The sequence below is a fragment of the Hipposideros armiger genome, unplaced genomic scaffold (assembly GCF_001890085.2).
Source record: "Hipposideros armiger isolate ML-2016 unplaced genomic scaffold, ASM189008v1 scaffold_1265, whole genome shotgun sequence".
Classification (NCBI taxonomy): domain Eukaryota; kingdom Metazoa; phylum Chordata; class Mammalia; order Chiroptera; family Hipposideridae; genus Hipposideros; species Hipposideros armiger.
This window is the reverse complement of record NW_017732615.1, coordinates 151,414-157,195: the sequence shown is the minus strand read 5'-3', so window position 1 is coordinate 157,195 and position 5,782 is coordinate 151,414. Positions and strand designations below refer to the sequence as shown.

At 43.6% G+C, this 5,782-nt stretch overlaps 1 pseudogene; it reads right to left on the bottom strand.

The window, feature by feature from the left end:
• The window catches only part of LOC109377033 (cleavage and polyadenylation specificity factor subunit 7 pseudogene), a 12,190-nt pseudogene extending 8,080 nt beyond the window's left edge, over positions 1–4,110 (bottom strand).
• Between the last annotated feature and the right edge of the window lie 1,672 nt (positions 4,111–5,782).

Genomic DNA, 5,782 nt, shown 5'->3' with positions numbered 1-5,782 from the left:
CATCTTTCTTTTTTCCATCCCAGTCTGAATGACAGGTGGGAAACTTCAGTGTAGTCTGATGCTCCGCCTCCTCTATTGCAAGGCAATCACAGTAATTAATGGGCAACATATTAACCAAAGTTTAGGTTATCCAGTCCTAAATAGCTACCCTTTTGGGACACATTCAGTGCAGTTCAAATATATATCTAGAAAAAAAACATTTTTCTTCAAGGACACACTCTTACTAAAGACATATCCAATTCCTATTTCTAAACTGAGTGAAAAATCTCAGTCTAAGGCATCAATATTTGCATTATTTCAGTTTCAGGGATTTCCCAAAATTAATGTGGAGTTATTTGCTTTACATCTATCTATCTGCATTGCAAAACCTAACAAGGACTTGTCCACAGAATAGATTCCAATTTACATTTTAACATGCAGAAATTAGTTATGGACCCCCAGATAGCAGCTTTTCAGTTTCAGCAACTTAAAATTCAGACTCTACCTCTAGCAACAGAAAGAAACGTCAGGTAGCGTAAATATCCTAGTTTGTCCCTGATATAGGGGCTACTCAAGACTTAAATGAGAGAGTCCAAGTTACTTTTCCACTTATGAAAAAAATGAATGTGCTCCAATGCTTTTTAAATTTTAGTTTGTTTTATTGTTGGTTTAATATTGAGGACAAAGAGCAGGAGGACAGTGTGCAGAAAAAAGGAGATTCCAGCCTCTAAGGAAAACAATATTGCACTTATTTCTGCCTTTCCTTGGATCAGGATACATCCCACATAATGAACTACAAGTGTCTAATGGTCCTGTGGGGAGGAAGCTTTCCAAAGCCCAAACCCAAAAGAAAGCTGTAAAGTCTGGGAGAGATAGAACTTGGAGATTAACTCAAGCATGACTTCAGATTTAAAACCTCTTAAAGGAAATCACCAAATTATACCAAGCTGCTTGTGCCCAGATGCCATAGTGAGAACAATTCAATTCTGAAGGAGAAAGGTCATTAATTTAAGGTTTGTTGGCATGGCAAACAATAGATGACGTCTCATCCATTTATATCCTATAATAAGTGTGCGTCATCCCAGCCTTCCCTCTAGTTCCTCTGACTCAAATTCGTGCATTGTTAAAAACTTATTAAAATGCATTGAATGAGAGCAATGCAGACAACAAAATTAGAGGCAGTTTTTGATGGCAAACCAAATAATTTTGGCTTTTCTTTCCAATATGCATGTAAACAAACTATTAGACACCCATATATGCGAATGGAAAATTATTCATAAAGGGGGACGATGACTGAGCTTCTCAGAACAGTTACAACAACAGCAGGGAATCAATTCACTGACATGTTATCTGTGCAGGGCTATTCCTTTACTTAGCATCATGTCACATTAGCAGATGTTTCATTTCACATTGTCCACCACTAAACAAAAAGCTATTGTGTAAATTATAGTAATTGAAACCCAGTTCTTTGTAAGCAAATATATTAAGCCTGTCCCACGTACTGCTTCTTTCTCCATGAAAAAGGAGAGAAAGGTGTAGAATAATTGTCCTGAAAGTTTAGGAGTCAGATCTTAGAGAATGATCATTGATAAAGCAGTTTTATATCTATTAAATAAGGTGTGTGGGGCACCAAAAACTCATAGGGAAGTTAGAAGAACCTGAATCTAGGGAGATGACAGCAGTTAAAACAAAATTGGTCCTTTCAGCTGCCCCTCCATCCCTAGTCCTGAAGCCTGACAATTCAGTCCCTCCCCGTATGTCCCTGGTGCCTTTCTAGCTGCTGCCCCAGCGCTGGAGCTGAGTGAGTCCATCCATCAGCAAGTCTGTGCTCGGGCTTTTAAAAGGAACGAACACCTGTGAGTCTTACTCAGCCACAGTCTCCACTGGTTTTCACAGCCAGAAATTATGGGGGCTTCTCCTCAACCCTGGGCTGAGGAGCCTGGTGTGGAGCTGGGACCCCTTGCTCCCCCAGGAAGGACCTCCGCAGCCGAGATATCCCTCCCAAATTTTAACTGCAACAGGTCCCTCAGAGTGTGTGGCATTTTGCTCTGGAGGAGATCACTCGGCCAGTCTCAGAAAGGTCTTAAACTACAAAACTGAAGAAGGCAGCAAGTGTGCTATGTGAGCTAGCAACACCATCCTGCCATAAAGGAGAAATGGACAAGGGAGCTGAGGGTTCAAAGCCAAGGGAGCAGAAGACCAAGAGGGCACAACACACAGAGGGGGCTCCTGGCCATCCTTCAAACTCACCAGGGATTTTGGGTACGGTGCTTCTGAAGATCACTGCGATGCCAGATACGCTGGATGTGACTTCCATGCAGAGAACGCCAAGGCACTTTGCACACCTCCACTGTCCACTGGATCAAGTCCTCTTGCCCAGCGCTCCTTGCACACACAGTGTGTATGTGCACAGCTGCCACCTGCAGTTTGCATCCAGCCTCTGGCCGATCTTCCCCACCCTGTGGTTGGGCTCCCTGGACTTCACCTTTGCCCGGTTCAGCATTTAAAATGCAGGGATCCTGGCTTGACCTCCCTGGTTGTATTATAGCTCTACCTTGGCAACCAAAAATCTAAAGGGGCTTTACCTTATTGCGTTTGCACAGCAGACAGCAGAGCTTTCTTAAAAACTTCAAGCACCTCCTAGCCACCCCTCGCTGGCCCTGGCTGATTTCCTCTGAGTTTCCACTGCTGCTGGTGGTGCTGTGGCTGGAGGGAGAGTCTCCAGGGCAATACTGAGGGGCTGGGCTAAGGATCGTGGTGCTGGACCCTGGGCAGGGTTGAGCAGTGTTGGTCCTGGAGCCCAGTCTGGGCTCGGGAGTGGCGGTGCTGGACCTGGGTCTGGGCTCGGGGGTGGCGGTGCTGGAGCCCGGGCTGGGTTTGGGAGTGGTGGTGCTGGAGTCCGGGATGGGCTCAGGAGTGGTGGTTCTGTAGCTCGCGATGGGTGGTGGGGTGGTGCTCCTGGGTTCAGTGGTTGACTCGGAAGCGATGATGCTAAACTTCAGGCTGAAGGACTGGCAGATTCTTGGGCCTTCTGCCCTGACTCATGGTCCATAGGCTGCTGCCCTTCCTGTTGGAAACTGGATCACTCCTGCTGAACCTCCTGGGCTGGGGAGGGACTACGGCTCTGCATCTCCAGAGGATGGAAGGGCTGTACCTGGGTGGTGTGATACCGGACTGTGGGTTTTTTTGTGTTTAAAATACGATATGTGGCTGACACATGGGTATATGCTTTGTTTGACGTGTTCTTGATGTTTTCCCAATGAAAGCCCATATTCAGCATCTCCCTTGTAACCCAGGGGTCTATGATTATCACTGGGTGGCTCAACATACCGCTTGAGTTCCTCCTCCTGACCCATGTTTAGCCAAGAATCTGGCATGATATCTTTCAGATTTTCTCTCTTCTGGGGGTTGAGGGTTAGTAGTTGTTTTAGGAGCCTTTCTACTTCAGAGGATAAGGCATACTCCCTGCTCAGCACCCTCTGCTTTAGCTTTCCAGTTCATTCCCATGAAAGGGACCGTGTTTGTGACCATCTTGTACAGCAGCACCCCCAAGCTCCACACGTCCATGGCAGGACCATCATAATTTTGGCCCTGGAAGAGTTCTGGGTTGCCACAGAATGTGCTGAGTTGATGATGGTGAACCACGTGCCCAGTCCAAAGTCCGCGAGTGTAGCATTCACTGAGTGTCCAATAGCACGTTCCGTGGCCTCAGGTCCCTGTGGGCAATCCCTTTCTCACGGCAGTAGTGCACTGGTGACACTAGCTGCCGGAAGACACCACGGGGCCCGGTCTCTGACATATGGTCGTGGGCATTAAGGTAGTCTAGCATGTCCCCTCCAGGCACGAGTTCCATGACTAGGAGGAGTGATTCCATAGTGTTGATCACATAGAATAGCTGGACGATGTTGGGGTGGTGCAAGTCTGCCATGCAGTGGACTTCTTCCAAGAGAGGTCTGTCAAGTCTGTTGACAACCGTTGATCTATGACCTCGACGGCCACCTCCGTCCCAGTCAAAATGTGTCAGCCCAACACCACCTTGCCAAAGCTGCCCTTGCCAATGGTTTTCAGGAGCTTGTAATGGCCACTGTGGTGCTCCTGGTCAACAGGGATGCCTGCAAGGTCATGAGACATGGTGACCCACTAACTACACTCACTGACGATATTAACTATGCTCACTGACTGCGCTAACAAACAGTAACTGTGCTAACTATGCTGACTAAATATACTATCAACAATACTAGCTGTGCTAACAAACAGTAACTGTGCTAACTACGCTACTAAATACACTATTAACAATATTACTACGCTAATAAACAATAACTATACAATAAGTATTTTAGTTAGTACTAAAAAATTTAAAGTAAAAAATGAGAAAACAATGAAAAAGAAAAAAATGAGAAAACAAACAATTGAGAAAATTAAAATAAAAGAATGGGAAAAAAGAACAAACAAAAAATGGGAAAAGAGAGCAAAGAAAAATAAGAAAAAGGAATATAATAGAAAAGAAAAAAAATGAGACAAAGAAAATAAGAGTGAAGGGAAAAAATAAAATGGGAAAAAACAGGAGAAAACAAGTGAACTAGTCCAAGTCCAACAGGTCACCACAAATCAGCTTCCTGGGCTATAAATGGACAAAAAGCTCAGCCCAGCCAGGGCCTTATATAGCAGTCTTTGGTAATTCCATCACACTGGTGCTTTATGACCTCAGAGCCAGAAACTGACCAAACATGGCGAAGGATACACTACAGTGGTTTTCTCAGTTTTTGGTTTCAAGACCTCTTTACTCTGAAAAAAAAGGGGGGACCCCAAAGAGCTCTTTGTTTATGTGAGACATTAAAGACTGATATTTACTTTATTAGAATTTAAAGTCTGTAGGATGCTTCAAAAAAAAAAAAGAGACATGTATTAGAATATTTTTTCTAGGGATAATGTTGCATTTTGAAAAGCCCCTAAGATATGATATGTTTCCACTCTCTCAGCCAAGAAATGGTGCTGCCCTTTGAGAAACATTACTTGGGTGTATAATAAAGTAACTTTTTATATCAAATATTCATTTAAAAGGTATCTACAAGCAATTGTTCTTTAAAAGCACCTTGTGCTTATTAATATTTTCAGGTGTGTGTTCATTTTGGATACGTTAAGTTTTTTGTTTTTTAAAAATAATTGGATTTTAAATGTGCTAAACAAACATATGTTAAAGATTTTGTTTGATTGGATGAGGGGCTATAGATTTTAATTAATCCTTGAAGCGAATAAAACAATCAAAGTTTCAGTTGTAGCAGAGACTGCCACAGGTTCCTCCCCTCCGCCCCATATCCTCCCAATCTTCTGTAGTAATAGGATTCGTGGCTGGGTACATGGCCTCCCAGTTTGTTTACATATCCCAGGGCTCCCTTATAAGCCAGCTATGACCTATGACAAACTTCTGATAAAAGGGATACGGGCAAAAGTGATATGTGCATCCTCCAGGTGGTGTCCTTAAAGAGAAGGGCATGCCCTCCAGTTCTCCTTCTTCTTCTCCATGGACTGAAGTGTGGAGGGGGCTGTAGGTACAGGCAGAGGCAACACCTTACTGATGAAAACCAGTAAGACAGAATCCTGTGGGGTTGGTAAAGCAGCCGCTGGCTGCTCATATAGAATCAGAAAAATAAACTATTTTGTATAAATCATATTATTTAGATTATCTGCATAGAAGTTGAATGTATATTCTATTAATGCAGAGTATGTTGGTTAAAATAACAACAAAAACAAATAATGTAGAACTTCTAATCCTCTACAAATAAGGGTTGGTAAATTATGGCCA